The sequence below is a fragment of the Nicotiana tabacum genome, chromosome 22, assembly GCF_000715075.1.
Source record: "Nicotiana tabacum cultivar K326 chromosome 22, ASM71507v2, whole genome shotgun sequence".
NCBI lineage: Eukaryota > Viridiplantae > Streptophyta > Magnoliopsida > Solanales > Solanaceae > Nicotiana > Nicotiana tabacum.
This window is the reverse complement of record NC_134101.1, coordinates 157,901,915-157,920,565: the sequence shown is the minus strand read 5'-3', so window position 1 is coordinate 157,920,565 and position 18,651 is coordinate 157,901,915.

Genomic DNA, 18,651 nt, shown 5'->3' with positions numbered 1-18,651 from the left:
AAACATGATGATAGCAAATAGTTTTCAGTCAAATACGCGGTAAAATAGTCATTCAGAACGGACTAAGTCACAATCCCCAACAGTGCACGACCCCACGCTCGTCATCTAGCGTGTGCGTCAATATAGTACAACAATGTGCAATTTGGGGTTTCATACCCTCAGGACATCATTTATAATCATTACTCACCTCAAGCCGGTCAAATCTCTAGCCTGTGACGCCTTTGCCCCTCGAATCAGCCTCCACTCGCGTTTAATCTATCCAAAATCAGAATCATGGCGTCAAAATATGCTAAGAGAACGAAGCCCAAGCGAAAATAATCAATAAACAACACAAATCCCAAAATTTTCAAAACCCGACCCCCGGGCCCACATCTCGGAATTCGATAATTTTTATATCAATAGATTCCATATCTCCCCGTGAGTTCATACATATCAAAAGTTCTGAAATCCGACCTCAAATGGTCCTTCAAATCCTCAATCAAAGGTCTAAGTTTCCGAGCCCTAGTTTCCCCAAACTTTGATCCTTAAATTCCATTAATTACAAGTCTAAGCCGTGAAATAATACCATAGAAACGAGTTTTTAGGTCCAAAATCCTTACCTCAATGAAGTTCCCTTGAATTCTCTCCTCAAAATCGCCCAAAACTCCAGAAATTCGCTTTTAAAATGATGAAACCCTCTGAAAATCATGAAGGAAGAAATATATACATTCTGGCATAGGCATTTTCGTATCTGCGGCCAATTTCTCGCTTCTGCGGTCAAGACCACCGCATCTGCGGTCCTCACTTAAGTTTCCATTTTCCACATCTGCGATACAATATCTGCCCCTGCGCCATCGCAGGTACGGTCCTCCTAACCGCTTCTGTGGTTTCTGCCTCCCTAGCTCCTTCTCGCTTATGTGGCTCCCTTTCTCGCACTTGCGGTCCCCAATCCGCAGGTGCGGAAATACCAGAAGCAGAAAAATCTACACCTTCAACAAAATCTCAAACTCTCCGTCAACCGTCTGAAATTACCCCGAGGCCCCCGGGACCTCAACCAAAAACTCAAACATAACCCAAAACCTTATTCAAACTTATACCAATTTTCAAAACACCTCAAACAACACTGAATCAACCAAAATACATCGGTTTCCAATCTTCAAAATTACGTTTTTGATCAAAATCCAACCAAACCACGTCCGAATGACCTGAAATTTGCACACACCTCCCAAATGACACCACGGAAACACTACAACTCTCGAAATTCTATTCTGACCCTATATCAAAATCTCACCTATCAACCGGAAATTGCCAAAATATCAACTTCGCCAATTCAAGCCTAAATCTACTCTGAACCTCCAAAACTCATTCCGATCATGCTCCTAAGTCCCAAATCACCTCCCGAAGCTATCCAAACCATCAGAACTCACATCTGAGCCCTCTAACATATAAGTCAACATCCGGTTGACTTTTCCAACTTAAGCTTCCTCAAAAAAGACGAAGTGTATCAAATCTTACCAAATCCTTTCCGAAGAGCCAACCAACCCGATCACATATATAACCGATAGGCAAAGCAATAAGAAGCAAAAATTGGGGGAATAGAGCGGTAACTCATGAGACGACTGGACGGGTCATCACAATGTCCCGTTACCCGGTAATTAACCAATTACCCACATAATTAAGAATTATCTCGAATTACTTAAAATACTACTCAGTTTTTAATATATTTTATATAACTTACTATCATGGTCATGTGATACCATATAAAATAAATACATACATTATTATTTCATTAAAACATCCATGTAAATATATATATATATATATATATATATATATATATATATATATATATATATATATATATTCTCTTTATTCATGAATTAATCTCATTTAAAGAGTAAAATATTTCGTACGCTTAGTTCTTAAAATGGTTAAAAGATAACATTCTTTTCTTGTGACAAAATAATTTCTATCTTTATAATAAAGAAAATGTCATAAACTTTTTTATATTATGTGTATAATTTAAAGCATATTCGAAAGTAGTAATATTAATAACTATATAAAATCATGTTTTTCAAACTATTTTACAAAAATATTCCACTCAAAATACCATATCAAATGTATATAACGGTGTCAATATTGTTAAACTTATGGGCTCTTCATTGTCCTGTGAATTTCTTTGTTTATCTACTTAAATTTTGGAGCCTGTAATTCCTAGATATCCTAGAGTTTTCTCGTCACAGATGCATTGTTTTAACTACTTAGAAGTGGCAATCAAATGTAAGCTAGAGCGAGTGATAAAAGGCCTGATCGTTTATAGTCTTGATTATTATTCTTATTATTACTAATATCATCATTTTTATTTGGCTCTAATTAACTAAAATTTACATTTGAAGAACATTCCATAGCCATTAGTTTAATTCTAAAAATTTCTTAACAAAGAAATATTAGAAAACCAAATGTACTATTTGTTATTCCATAAAAAGTGCTATTATTATCTATTCTTAATTTAAATCTCGGTTTTCTTCAATTACTAACATTAAAGTATGGGATATAACAGAAGCATCCACCCCAGCATGTGGTGCTGAGAAGTTGAAGTTGAGGCAGACGCGAAGCATCCAACACATCATCAATCCCTGAAGCTGAGTCGGATTAGGAAAAGGAGAACTTTGGCCCACGACATGTGTACGCAATATATAAGCCAAAAATGCCTCTCTTAGGTCACCTAACACACTTGGAAGCAGAGAAAATCCATCACAAAGCCAGGAGACCGTGGAATTCATCTTGAGTTCTTATTTTCCCTTCTTTTATTGGGTTTTATGTATTCTTGGGAATTATTTGAGATTGCTACCATGACTATGCATGGCTAAACTCATTCGTTCTGGGGTAATGATTTTACATGAATGTTAATATTAGAATATTGATTCGACGAGTTAATTTATCATATTGGGTTGTTTATTCATATACTGAGTCTAATCATTTTACTGCCTAGATAACAATGAAATATTATATATGAATCTTGAGTTGAACTTGAAAGAGGTAATTCTTGATTGAAATAGGATTGAATAGAGCGCGATCGTGAACCTAATCATTGGGTAATTGAATTGCGAATACGGATAAAAATATACCTATTCGTCGTGCTTAACCAACTGTGCAAGAAATTATTAATGCATTCTTTTTATCTCTAATCTTATAGAAATATAGGGTTTATAAAAAATTGAATAGGCGAGTAGAAATTGTCAAATTTGTATGAGTATTATTATCCTTGTAGGTTAATAACCCAGATAAAATAATAAGTCGAGTCAATTGAAGAATTCAACAGGATTGTTAGCCAGCCATAACCCTAGAATATTGTTTCCCATTGAATTAAATTCTTCGTGCTAAGTGTGCTAGTTAATTGCTTCTTCTTTTACTTGCAGCTTTAGTTAGTAGAATCATTAATCAAAAATCACCTTGAACTTGTTCTTGACTCGATAAATTATAAATTGCTTGATTGAGTTGATAATTGATCACAAGTCCTCGTGGGAACAATACTCTACTCACTCTTTATTACTTAATTGACCGTGTATACTTGCGTGTGTGATTTAAAGCAACAACCGGGAAGCTAGGTCCAACATAGGAAGGCCCCTACCGGATTTCAGTTGTCATCGGGAAAGGGTCATACGAGTTAGAAAATTAAAATGGAGAAAAGTTTCCAAGCAACTGGAACGTGACACACCTCAAGATACACTATTGCTGATAAACATCACATGTACTGAATGTTTGTGTTGCACTCTTTTTTCCTTTGTCCATTTTTTGTCCCAATTGGGTTTCTCTGGCAAGGTTTTTAACGAGGAAGCAACGGAAAGCATACTATGGAGGAAGCTTTGGAAGCAGCAATAAGACCTTTAAATGACAAGGCATATAAGCAAAGAACCACTACGGAGTGGTTAAATAGTCTTTTGCTCGATAGCAAAATTCCTACTGGGAAGTAAAGTTTGTTGTCGAACTGAGATTACCCGACCATTCACAAGTGCAAGACACTAGTGGATTGTTAGATAATCTTTGGCTCGATATCATAAATTCCTAAGGGGAAGTAAAGTTTACTATCAAACTAAAGATTATCTAACAATTCATTAGTGGAATTCTTGAAGGTTTAAAACTTCCAGTGTTCAAATTCGCATTTGAACACTGGGGGAATAATATGAGGATATGACAACAATGACTGCCACATCGACCTAAATATGAAACCCGGAAATAAAGTTGTATCATCGGGACCGGGGACTACACGGCCAGCCCCGTAGAAACAAGTTGTACAAGTTAGCCACAAGTAATGGCAGTTTCTTTTTAGCATAATGAATGCTTATATACTTTTGAAAGTGAAAGGAATAAAGTAAAGTCCTTTAATTTCTATCTTGTTTCTTATCTGAACGACGAATTAATTTTATCATTTGAAAGTTAAACAAGTACTTCAAATGTTAGTGTTGTAATGAACAGGAGACGTCATCTTCAAGAGCACCATAAGCATAAGAGGGTCCTCTCTTATAAAACCCTCATATCAAAGGGTTGATTTCGGAGGAACTTGTGCCCGAAATCCAAACGCTCTCGGGGAAAAATTCACCCAAAGCCTTGCACAATTCGACGCAAAGAATAAAACTTGCGCAAATACTTAAATGAAAAGTATGCAGAGACTTGCGCAAATACTCAAGTAGAAAGTATGCAAAGAGAAAAAATTTGCACAATACTTAAACAAAAAAGTGCTTCTATTCTCAGCAAAAGTAGCACAAATAATAAAGTATGAAAAGAAAAGAAAACAAAAATTAAGCTACTGCATCTCCGGAACCCGGAGAAAGAGAACCATCTGCACCACCAGCAGAAGTGGATGGATCCACCGTCGACTCATCATTTTGGCCTTCGGCATCATCACTTTCTACTTCTTCTTCAGTTCCCGATAACTCAGAACCGGAACTGGAAGAATCGGTAGCATCAGGACGGACCGGATGTGATGACCTTTTAAAAGTAAATTTTGCGTTTTGAGACCTTAAAAACCTCTTTCGATATCACCTTGATTTGCGTGCGCACTACGGGCGCGTAGCCGGAAAGCCATTATGTGAAAATCTGGGGGAAAATGATGAATTTTGACTTTAAAATGAATTTAGGTTGACTTCGATCTACATTTTGGGTAAACGGACCCGGACCCGTGATTCGAAGGTCCCGGAGGGTCCGTAGGAAAATATGGGACTGGGACGAATGCCCAGAATCGAATTTCGAGGTCCCAAGCCCGAGAAATGAATTTTTGAAGAAAATTATTTTCTGGAATATTTATGAGTTTTTGAAAGTGAAATGTATTTAAATTTTGATGGTATCAGGCCCGTATTTTGGTTCCGGAGCCTGGTACAGGTCTTATATATATTTTGAGTCAAACCTGTGAAATTTGGTAAGAAACGGACTTGAGATGATATAAATCGGACCTTATTTGAGGAAATTGGAAAATTTGAAGTTCTTAAGAAATTTCATGATTTTGATGCTAAATTTATAGTTGTTGATGTTATTTTAGTGATTTGAATGAACAACCGAGTCCGTATGATGTTTTTAGGTTGGTGTGCATGTTTGGTTTGGAGCCCCGAGGGCTCGGTTGAGTTTTGGATAGGCCACGGGGTGGATTTTAGACTTGAAATATTGTAGGTTTTCAGCTGGTATGATCAGGTCTGCAGGCCTCGCAAATGCGAAGCCTGGCTCGCAAATGCGAGCTAACAAATGCGACAAACCTTCGCAAATGCGAGGAATGGACCTGGCAACCTGAGTCGCAAATGCGACTGTTTTCTCACAAATGCGATGATGACCGGAAAGCTGAGTGGGTCGCAAATGCGAAAGTCCCAATTTTCTGAAGGGTTCGCAATTGCGAACCCTGGTTGCAATTACAAAATCAGAGACCTGTAAATTCACACTTAGACGTATTTTCAACCATTTTTCATATCTTCTCAAAACAAAAACTCCCTAGGGCGATTTTTCAAAGGCAACTTCTTCTCCAAATCAATTGTAAGTGATTTCTAACTAGTTTTCTTCAATCTTTAACATCTTTTCACATTATTTCAACTCAAAATCAATGATTTTCTTAGGGGAAATTGGGTGTTTTGGGTAGAACCTAGGTTTTTCAAAAATTAGGGATTTGGACCTCGATTTGAGGTTCGATTTCAAAACAGATTATATATTTGAGTTCGTGGGGGAATGGATACTCGGGTTTTGGTTTGAACCTCGGATTTTGACCATGTGGATCGGGTGAGATTTTTGAATTTTTAGGTAAAACTTTGGAAAACTCATTTTCATGCATTAGAATTGATGCATTTAGCATTTATTGACGTAATTAAATAACTTGTGGCTAGATACGACCGAATTGGTAGTGGAATCAAGAGGTAAAGCGATAGTTGAGACTTGAATTGTGTTCGTGGCATCGAGGTAAGTGTTTGGTCTAACCTTAGCTTGATGGATTAGGAGTCGAGTCCTACTTGCTATGTGGCATTTGTTGAGTATGACGTATAGGCATGGTGACAAGTATATATACATTAGTGTAAAGCATGTCCGTGAGTCTTATATTGTGATTACTATGACATCATTGTATTATTCATGCTTTGGTGATGATTTCTATTGTTGGGCAAAGTTTGTGAAAGTAATTGTGACATTTGAACATTGAGGAGCATTGGCTCAAGTTGTATAATGAAATGTGAGAGTATAAGTGGTAATTAAACCTTTTAGAGCATTGGCTCAAGTTGTGAAGTGAGGTGAGAAATGAAAGTGAAAAAGGGAATAGAATCATTATATTATCTCCCTTGCCGGGAATTTGTTGCTTTTAATGTTATCTCCCTAGCCGGGATGTTGATGCTTCTTATGATGTTGTTTCCCTTGCCGGGACTTGATTGTTGAACTATTGTTCCCTTGCCGGGATTCTTATTATAATTTCATTTATTCCCTTACCATATTGTTTGTGATTGTTGTTTGGGTGAGGAAGAGTGTAAAAGCACGAAGGGTGATGTTGTGCACATTTTCATTACTTGATTTCTTTGGTGAGGATGAGAGTAAAAGCATGAAGGGTGATGTCGTGCACTTATTGATTTTTGGTTCTTTATTGACGTCTGAGATATGTTGTTTCTTTCAATTACCTGTTGTCTTTCTATTCTAAATATATAGCTCCCCCGCAGCATGTTACCCCTCCCACACTTGACTGTATATTACTGTTCTTCTTTTCTGTTGTATATAGTTGAATTGCACGGGTTTATTTGGTAATCTGGTCCTAGCCTCGTCACTACTTCGCCGAGGTTAGGCTAGGCACTTACCAGCACATGGGGTCGGTTGTGCTGATACTACACTCTACACTGTGTGTAGATCCTGGAGCAGTAGCTTTTGGACCATAGATTGGGTGGCTGCCTTCAGTCCACACGGAGATCCAAGGTAGTCCTTCAGGCATCCGCAGGCCCTGGCGTCTCACTCTATCCCTTTACTCCTGTTTCATTTACTCAGTACAAAAACAGTGTATCTTTTATCTTTCAAACTTTGTATGTAGCATTCTTAGATCGTCTGTGAAACTGTGACACCAGTTCTGGGTGGTCGAGGCTCATATAGTTGTATTAGATACATATTTCAGATAGTTTACTGCATTTCTTCCGCATATTGTAAATTTCGTTGTCTACATGTTATTGCTTTATAATTGTTAAAGAATATAAATTGATAAAAAGGTAATTTTTTAAAACAGTCGGCTTGCCTAGCTCACATTGGTAGACGCTATCACGACTCCCGAGGGTGGGAAATCCGGGTCGTGATAAGTTGGTATCAGAGCTCTAGGTTACATAAGTCTCACAGTTCACATATAAGCTTAGTAGAGTCTGAGGGATCGGTACAGAGACGTCTGTATTTATCCCCTAGAGGCTACAGAGTTAGGAAAAACTTCACATTTATTCTTTCCTGTCGTGCGGTTTGGTTTCTCAATTCTAATTGGATTTCTACTTTGTTATTTCACAGATGGAGCGAACACGCGCTTTCTCATCCACTGACCAGCAGCCCGAGCCCCTAGTAGCAGCTCCCACGAGGGGCAGAGGGCAAGGGCGAGGCCAAGGCCGTGCTAGAGGCTGAGCTAGGGGCAGAGCTTAGCCTAGAGTAGCAGCACCAGCGGTGGAGCCTCACATTGACTTTGATGATGAGGTTCCGGCCCCGGCAGTTCCGGTGGGCCCAGCTCAGGTCCCAGAGGGGTTTATTGCTACCCCAGTACTCCAGGATGCTCTGGTCTATCTAGTAGGCCTAATGGAGAGTGTCACTCGGGTAGGCTTGCTTCCTGTAGCACCAGCTGTCTCTTAGGTTGGAGGAAGATCCCAGACTCCTGCTACTCACACTCCGGAGCAGGTAGCTCCTCAGTTCCAGACTCTAGCAGTTCAGCCAGTTGGAGCAGTTCAGCCGGGTGTGGTAGCTCAGACCGGTGATGGAGCAGCTATGTATGCCGATGCTTTGTGGAGATTGGACAGGTTCACCAAGGTCTTCACTACTACTTTTAGCGGTGCATCTTCTGAGGATACCCAGGATTATCTAGACAACTGTCATAAGGTTCTTAGGAACATGGGGATAGTGGAGACCAATGGCGTCGATTTTGCTACTTTTCACTTGTCTGGATCTGCCAAGACTTGGTGGAGAGATTATTGCTTGGCTAGACCAGCCGGATCACTATCTTTGACTTGGGAGCAGTTTACTCAGCTATTTCTGGAGAAGTTTCTCCCCATTACTTAGAGAGAGCTCTATCAGAGGCATTTTGAGCATCTCCAGCAGGATTCTATGACCGTTACTCAGTATGAGACCAGATTCATCGACTTGGCTCGTCATGCTCTTATCATACTTCCCACCAAGAGAGATAGGGTGAGGAGGTTAATTGAGGGACTTATCCAGCCTATTCGGATTCAGATGGCCAAGGAGACAGGGAGTGAGATTTATTTCCAGGAGGCGGCCAATGTGGCCAGGAGAGTTGAGATGGTTCTATCGCAGGGAGGTGGTCGGGGGTCTGACAAGAGGCCTCACCATTCAGGCTGATTCAGTGGTAACTCATCTGGAGGTAGAGATTCATATGGTAGAGGCCATCTTTCTAGGCCTTTTCAGTCAGTACTTCAGGTTTCTCATGGTGCTTTAGGTGGTCGTGGTTCCCATATGCAGTATTTTGATCAGCAGTCTTACAGTGCACCATTAGCTCCTATCAGTGCACCACTGCTTCAGAGTTTTTGGGGTGGTCATTCAGGTTGTCAAGGTCAGCAGTCTCAACAACCGAGGGCTTGTTACACTTGTGGTGATATGGGTCACATTGCTAGGTTTTGCCCTCAAGCACCGAGTAGCTCTTAGCATCAAGGTTCTCGTGCCATAGTTTAGGCACCGAGTGTTCCACAGCCTGCCTAGCCAGATAGAGGTAGGGGTAGAGGTGCTAAAGGTAGAGGTAGAGGTATTAGAGGTGGGGCTCAGGCCGCTAGAAGTGGAGGCCAGCCAGCAGCAGGTTGTCCTAGAGATGTAGTTCAGGGTGGTGGGGCCCAGCCCCAATGTTATTCTCTTCCAGCCAGGCCCGAGCTGAGGCTTCCGATGCAGTTATCATAGGTATTGTTCTAGTTTGTGGCAGAGATGCTTCAATTTTATTTGATCCAGGGTCTACGTACTCTTACGTGTCATCTTATTTTGCACCGTATCTGGTCATGCCTAGTGATTCTTTGAGTACTCATGTTTATGTGTCTACACCGGTGGGTGATTCTATTGTGGTAGATCGAGTCCATCATTCGTGTGTAGTCATGATTGGGGGTCTTGAGACCCATGTAGATTTGCTTCTTCTGGACATGGTTGATTTCGATGTCATATTGGGGGTGGATTGGTTATCACCTTATCATGCTATCTTGGACTGTCATGCCAAGACTGTGACCTTAGCCTTGCCGGGTTTACCTTGTTTAGAGTGAAGAGGGACTCCTGGTCATTCTACCCGTAGTGTTATCTCATATATGAAGGCTCGGTGTATGGTTGAGAAGGGGTGTTTGGCCTATTTGGCCTATGTTCGTGATTCTAGTGTTGAGGTTCCTTCTATTGATTCTATGCCCGTTGTTCGTGAGTTTCCTGAGGTATTCCCTTCAAACCTTTCGGGTATGCCACCCGATAGGGATATTGACTTCTGCACTGATTTGGCACCGGGCACTCAGCCCATTTCTATCCCGCCGTATCGTATGGCCCCGCCTGAGTTGAAAGAGTTGAAGCAGCAGTTGCAAGACTTGCTTGAGAAAGGTTTCATTAGACCGAGTGTTTCACCTTAGGGTGCGCCAGTGTTGTTTGTTAAGAAGAAGGACGGATCGATGAGAATGTGTATTGATTACTGGCAATTGAACAAGGTTACAATCAAGAATAAGTATCCACTACCGAGGATTGATGATTTGGTTGATAGTTTCAGGGTGCCAAGGATTTTCGAAGATTGACTTGAGATATGGCTACCATCAGTTGAGGATTAGGGCATTCGATGTCCCTAAGACAGCTTTCCACACTCGGTACAGGCATTATGAGTTCTTGGTGATGTCATTCGGGTTGACAAATGCCCCAGCATCTTTTATGGATTTGATAAACCGAGTGTTCAGGCCTTACTTGGATTCATTCGTGATAGTCTTCATTGATAATATTTTGATCTATTCCCGTAGCCGGGAGGAGCACGAGCAGCATCTTAGAGTGGTTCTTCAGACTTTGAGGGATAGTCAGTTGTATGCTAAGTTTTCGAAGTGTGAGTTCTGGCTGAGTTCAGTTGCATTCCTGGGTGATGTTATATCAGTAGAGGGTATTTAGGTTGATCCGAAGAAGATTGAGGCAGTCAAGAACTTGCCTAGACTAACATCAGCTACAGAGATCCGGAGTTTCTTGGGATTGGCAAGCTACTATCGTCAATTTGTGGAGGGGTTTTCATCTATCACAGCCCGATGACCAGGTTGACCCAAAAGGGTGCCCTGTTCAGATGGTCGAACGAGTATGAGGCGAGTTTTAAGAAGCTCAAGACAGCTCTGACTACGGCACCGATGTTGGTTTTGCCCACAGGTTCAGGGCCTTATACAATTTATTGTGATGCATCTCGTATTGGACTTGGTGCGGTGTTGATGCAGGATGGCAAGGTCATTGCCTATGCTTCGCGGTAGTTGAAGATTCATGAGAAGAACTATCTGGTTCATGATTTGGAGTTATCAACCATTGTTCACGTGTTGAAGATTTGGAGGCATTATGTGTATGGCGTGGCATGTGAGGTGTTCACAGATCATAAGAGTCTGCAGTATTTGTTCAAGTAGAAGGAGCTAAATTTGAGGTAGAGAAGGTGGTTGGAGCTATTAAAGAACTATGACATCACCATCTTATATCATCCGAGAAAGGCAAATGTGGTGGCCGATGCTTTGAGTAGGAAGTCAGCCAGTATGGGCAGTCTTGCTTATATTCCAGTCGGTGAGAGACCGCTTGCTTTGGATGTTCAGGTTTTGGCCAATCAGTTTGTGAGGTTGGATGTTTCTGAGCCTAGCTGTGTGTTAGTTTTCACAGTCGCTTGTTCTTCTTTATTGGAGCGTATTTAGATCGGCAGTATGATGATCCTCATTTGTGTGTCCTTAGAGACACGGTATAGCACGGAGGTTCCAAGCAGGTTACCTTAGGAGATGATGGAGTTTTGAGATTGCAGAGTTAAGTTTGTGTGCCTAATGTGGATGGGCTTTGAGAGTTGATTTTAGAGGAGGCCCATAGTTCCCGATACTCTATTCATCCGGGCGTCGCGAAGATGTATTAGGATTTGCGGCAGTATTATTGGTGGAGAAGAATGAAGAAGGATATCGTTGCATATGTGGCTCGGTGTTTGAATCGTCAGCAGTTTAAGTACGAGCATCAGAGACCTGGTGATTTGTTCCAGTAGATTGAGATTCCTGAGTGGAAGTGGGAGCATATCATTATTGACTTTGTTGTTGGAGTCTCACAGACTCAGAGGAAGTTTGATGCAATGTGGGTTATTGTTAAAAACTGACAAAATATGAAATGTTTGCCTTAAAATCTATTTGAGTTGACTTCGGTCAACATTTTGAGCAAATGGACCCGGATTCATGTGCCTGAGTCTATCATTTCGGATCGAGGTACACAGTTTACCTCCCATTTTTGGAGAGCAGTTCAGCGAGGGTTGGGCACACAGGTTGAGTTGAGCATAGCATTTCATCCTCAGATGGACGGGCAATCTGAGCGGACCATTCAGATTTTGGAGGATATGCTCCGAGCTTGTGTCATTGACTTTAGAGGCTCGTGGGATCAGTTTTTGCCTTTAGTAGAGTTTGCCTACAATAACAGCTACCAGTCGAGTATCCAGATGGCTCCTTATGAGGCTTTGTATGGTAGGCGGTGTCGGTCGCCGGTTGGATGGTTTGAGCCGGGGAGGCTCGGTTGTTGGGTACGGATCTAGTACAGGATGCCTTGGATAAGGTCCAGATCATTCAGGATAGGCTTCGTACAGCTCAGTCTAGGCAAAAGAGTTATGCCGACCATAAGGTTCGTGATTTGGCATTCATGGTCGGTGAGCGAGTATTGCTTCGAGTGTCACCTATGAAGGGCGTGATGAGATTTGGGAAGAAGGGCAAGCTTAGCCATAGGTTCATTGGCCCATTTGAGATTCTTGATCAAGTGGGAGAGGTGGAGAATGTGATGACCCAAAATGTCATCTTTAAATTAAATAATTATCTCGGTGTTTTAAGAACCTGAAAAGAGCTATCAATAATTTCTCAACTTGCGTGCGCAGTCCGTATAATTTTCTGGAAGGTTTTTGTATGAAAAATGGATTAAATTATGAATTAGAGCTTTAAAACTCAACTGAGTTGACTTCGGTCAATAAATTGAGCAAACGAACCTGGATCCAAGATTTGACGGTCCCAGGAAGTCCGTAGGAAAATATGGGACTTGGGCGTATGCCCGGAATCGAATTCCGAGGTCTCAGGCCCGAGAAATGAATTTTTGAGTAAAATTATTTTCTGAAAATATTTAAGAAAAATGGAAAAGAAATTTGATTAGAAAGTGATGGTATCGGGCCCGTATTTTGGTTCCGGTGTCCGGTACAAGTCTTATATATGGTTTAAGCACTTTCTGTAAAGTTTGGTTGAAAACGGACGTCGTTTGACGTGTTTCGGACTCAAAATGGAAAATTTGATGTTTTATGAAATTTGAAAGAATTCTTGGATTTTAAAGCTTAATTCGTGGTATATATTGTTATTTTGGCGATTTGATCGCACGGTTAAGTTTTTAGGATGTTGTTGAGTTAGTGCATGTGTTTGGTTAGGAGCCCCGAGGGCTCGGGAGTATTTCAGAGGTGTCTCGGAGTGATTTCAGACTTGGGAAAATAGCAGAAAATTTGCAGAAATAGTACCCTGTGAACAGTACCAATGAACAGTACCCAGTGTACAGTACCCCGTGAACAGTAAAAACGCATGAATAGTGCCCTAGAAAATTCTAGGCAGTTAAAGGACGAACAACACGTTTTTTTTTCTTTTTTTTTCGTTTTTTTGAGTTTCAAACTCGGATTTTGGGCGATTTTGAGGTGTTCTTCACGATTTCAACTCAAGTAAGTGTCCTATACTCGAAAGTGTTTATATTACATAAATTCATGGTTATTTTCATCATTTAATTCGGAATTAAATGGAAGAAATCAAGATTTTTGCAAAATCTTCCAAAAATGAAAATTTTAGATTTGGAGGTCGAGGTGTTATCGGAATTTGATAAAATTTGTATGGGTGAACTCGTGGTTGAATGGGTTATCGGATTTTGTAAGTTTCGTCGGAATTCGAGACGTGGGCCCCACGAGCGATTTTAAGTTAAATTTCGGATTTTGTTGGAAAATTAGTATTTCCATATGGAATTAATTCGTATGATTTATATTGAGTATATTGAATTATTATGACCAGATTTGAAGCTTCGAACGAATTCGCGAGGCAAAGGCTTGTTGGAATTTTGAATTGGTTGCAAAGCGAGGTAAGTGTTTGGTCTAATCTTAGCTTGAGGGATTAGGAGTTGTGTCTTAATAGCTACATGTTAATTGTAGAGTACGACGTATAGGCATGGTGACGAGTATCTATACGTTGGTGTCAAGCATGTCTGTGAGTCTTGTCTTATAATTGTTATGACTCTGTTGTGGTTTATTGCGCTTCATATGTTATTATCACCATTGTTCCCTTGCCAGGATGTTTGTTTGATATTATTGTTGCCTTGCCAGGATGTTTGTTTTGATAGTATTGTTCCCTTGCCGGGATGTTGTTGAAATATTATTGTTCCCTTGCCGGAAAGTTGTTATATTGCTCTTGTTCCCTTGTCGGGATTCCTTGTGATTATTGTTGGCTTGTAACTGGGAGCGGGTGGTACGCCTACCACAAGATATATAATGAAATGGGAGCGGGTGGTACGCCTACCACAAGATATATAATGAAATGGGAGCGGGTGGTACGCCTACCACAAGATATATAATGAAATGGGAGCGGGTGGTACGCCTACCATAAGATATAATGAAATGGGAGCGGGTGGTACACCTACCACAAGATATAATAAAATGGAAGCGGGTGATATGACTACCACAAGATATAATAAAATAGGAGCGGGTGGTACGCCTACCATGAGACATAATGAAATAGGAGCGGGTGGTACGCCTACCACGAGATACATGAAATGGGAGCGGGTGGCACGCTTGCCACGAGATACATGAAATGGGATCGGGTTGCACGCCTGCAACAAGATGTGAAAAGAAAGTGAAATATGCTTTTGTTTCCCTTATTCTTGTTAGTGATTGGATTTTGATTCCTTTATAATTCTCTTGATATTCTATTTTTACTTTTTATTTATATATGTTCAATACTCCAAATTTCAACAATTGTTACATTTTTTTTAACTCAATTGATTTCTCAACTAAATTTTCCTTAAACCGTTTGAGGTTGTACTTTACAAAAAAAAAAAAAGAATTTCTACTATGTTTTGATTTATTGATTTCTCGTATTAAAGGTGAAGGATTCATTCGATATTGTACTTTAATTGAAAAGGGTATCTTCTTTATCAAATAATTTCGAAAAATAACTTCATATTTTCTTGTTAATTTCCTAATTGGGTTGGAAGTTGTACTCTACTTTATGTTAAGTGAATGAGGCGTCACAAGGTGACATTTACTCGAAAGAATTATATTCGAAAGATGCTTATTTGAAAGATATTTTATTTAAAGGAAATATATTCGATATATATTCATTGAAAAGCATATTATCTTGGAGATTATTACTTGAAGGATTTATAGGCGAAAGATTTATATTTGAAGGACTTGATGAATTGATTGCACTTGTATCTATTATTTGTTGAGAAACATTTATGGTGTTCTTGTGGCCTGCTATTTACATCACTGGTTGGTCATTGTTGCCATCATTGTTATCTGCTTCCTATTATTTTTGTACGCTATATTGCACAGGTTTATTTGGTAGTCTGGTCCTAGCCTCGTCACTACTTCGCCGAGGTTAGGCTAGGCACTTACCAGCACATGGGGTCGGTTGTGCTGATACTACACTCTGCACTCTTTTGTGCAGATCCCAGTGTTGTAGACTTCAGACCGCAGTGAGATTGTTGTTTTCTTGTTCATCAGGCGATCCGAGGTAGTCCTGCAGGCGTCCGCAGGCCTTGGCGCGTCTCCTTCTATCTACTATTCCTGTTTCTTTCATGTATTTCCAGAGACAGTATTGTATTTATTTCTTTCAGACCTTTATTTTTAGTACTCCTAGACAGTCTGTGAAGTTGTGACACCAGTCTTGGGTAGATTTGTTATGGTTTGGTATTAGCAGTATTATTAAATCTCTACAATGCAGTCTTCCGCTTATTCAATTCTGTTGTTATCTAATTGTTGGCTCTTAACCGTTATCGGATGAAAAATGGAAATAAGGTAGATAGTTCAGTTGGTTGGCTTGCGTAGCTTTCACTAGTAGGCGCCATCACGACTCCCGAGGGTGGGAAATTTGGGTTGTGACACTTACAGACTTGCGTTGCCACCAAGCTTATCAGTCGTGCATCCAGTGTTTCATGTGTCCATGCTTCGGAAATATCACGGCGATCCATCCCACATGTTAGATTTTAGCACTATCCAGTTAGACAAGGACTAATCTTATGAGGAGGAGCCAGTAGCTATTCTAGACCGGCAGGTTCGTCAGTTGAGATTGAAGGGTTTTCCTTCTGTTCGTGTTTAGTGGAGAGGTCAGCCCGCTGAGGCATCGACCTAGGAGTCCGAGTCCGATATGTGGAGCCGTTATCCCCATTTTTCCCCGACTCAGGTACTTCCTTCTTCTGTCTGTTCAAGGACGAACGGTTGTTATAGAGGTGGAGGATGTGATGACCCAAAAGGTCATCACTTGTTTTAAAAGTAAATTCTACATTTTGAGGCCTCAAAAACCTCTTTCAGCATCACCTCGATTTGCGTGCGTAGTCCGAGCGTGTAGCCGAAAGGCCATTATGTAAAAATCTATGATAAAAATGATGAATTTTGACTTTAAAATGGATTTAAGTTGACTTTGGTCAACATTTTAGGTAAACGGATCCAGACCCGTGATTCGACGGTCCCGAAGGGTCCGTAGAAAAATATGGGACTTGGGCGAATGCCCGGAATCGAATTCTGAGGTCCCAATCCCGAGAAATGAATTTTTGAAGAAAATTATTTTGTGGAATATTTATGAATTTTTGAAAGTGAAATGTGTTTAAAGTTTCATGGTATCGGGCCCGTATTTTGGTTCCAGATCCCGGTACATATCTTATATATGATTTGACTCAAACCTGTGAAATTTGGTAAGAAACGGACTTGAGATGATATGAATCGGACCTTATTTGAGGAAATTGAAAAAATTGAAGTTCTTAAAAAAATTCATGATTTTGATGTTAAATTCATAATTGTTGATGTTATTTTAATGATTTGAATGCACGACCGAGTCTGTATGATTTTTGTAGGTTGGTGTGCATGTTTGGTTTGGAGCCCCGAGGGCTCGGGAGAGTTTTGGAGAGGCTACGGGGTGGATTTTAGACTGGAAAAATTGCAGGTTTTCAGCTGGTATGATCAGGTCTACATGCTTCGCAAATGCGAAGCCTCCCTCGCAAATGCGAGCTCACAAATGCAGACTAGCAAATGCGACAAACCTTTGCAAATGCGAAGAATGGACCTGGCAGCCTGAGTCGAAAATGTGATTGTTTTCTCGCAAATACGATTTCGCATTTGCGAATGGTCTCTCGCAAATGCGATGATGACCGGAAAGTTGAGTGGGTCGCAAATGCGACATTTTCATCGCAAATGCAAAAGTCTCAATTTTCTGAAGGGTTCGTAATTGCGAACCCTGGTCGCAATTGCGACATCAGAGGCCTGTAAATTCACACTTAGACGCATTTTCAACCATTTTTAATATCTTCTCAAAACATAAAATCCCTAGGGCGATTTTTCAAAGGCAACTTCTTCTCCAAATTAATTGTAAGTGATTTCTAACTAGTTTTCTTCAATCCTTAACATCTTTTCACATGATTTCAACTCAAAATCAATGGTTTTCATGGGGAAATTGAGTGTTTGGGTAGAACCTAGGTTTTTCAAAAATTGGGGATTTGGACCTCAATTTGAGGTTCGATTTCAAAATAAATTATATATTTGAGTTCGTGGGGGAATGGGTAGTCGGGTTTTGGTTCGAACCTCGGGTTTTGACCATGTGGGTCGGGGCGATTTTTGATTTTTTGGGTAAAACTTTGGAAAACTCATTTTCATGCATTAGAATTGATTCATTTAGCATTTATTAACGTAATTAAGTAACTTGTGGCTAGATACGAGCAAATTAGTGGTGGAATCAAGAGGTAAAGCGATAGTTGAGACTTGAATTGTGTTCGTGGCATCGAGGTAAGTATTTGGTCTAACCTTAACTTGAGGGACTAGGAGTCGAGTCCTATTTGCTATGTGGTATTTGTTGAGTACAACGTATAGGCATGGTGACGAGTATCTATAAGTTGGTGTCTAGCATGCCCGTGAGTCTTATATTGTGATTATTATGACTTTGTTTTATTATTCATGATTTGGTGATGATTTCTATTGTTGGGCAAAGTTTGTGGAAGTAATTGTGACATTTGAACATTGAGGAGCGTTGGCTCAAGCTGTATAATGAAATGTGATAGTATAAGTAGTAATTGAACCTTTAAGAACATTGGCTTAAGTTGTGAAGTGAGGAGAGAAGTGAAAGTGAAAAAGGGAAGAAAATCATTATATTATCTCCCTTGCCGGGAATTTGTTGCTTTTAATGTTATCTCCCTAGCCGGGATATTGATGCTTCTTATGATGTTGTTTCCCTTGTCGGAACTTGATTGTTGAACTATTGTTCCTTTGCCGGGATTCTTATTATAATTTTATTTATTCCCTTGCCCTATTGTTTGTGATTGTTGATTGGGTGGGGAAGAGAGTAAAAGCACAAAAGGTGATGTCGTGCACATTTTTATTACTTGATTTCTTTGGTGAGGACAAGAGTAAAAGCACGAAGGGTGATATCGTGCACTTATTGATTTCTGGTTCTTTGTTGACGTCTGAGATATGTTGTTTCTTTCAATTACCTGTTGTCTTTCTATTCTAAATATATAGCTCCCTCGCAGCATGTTACCCCTCCCACACTTAAC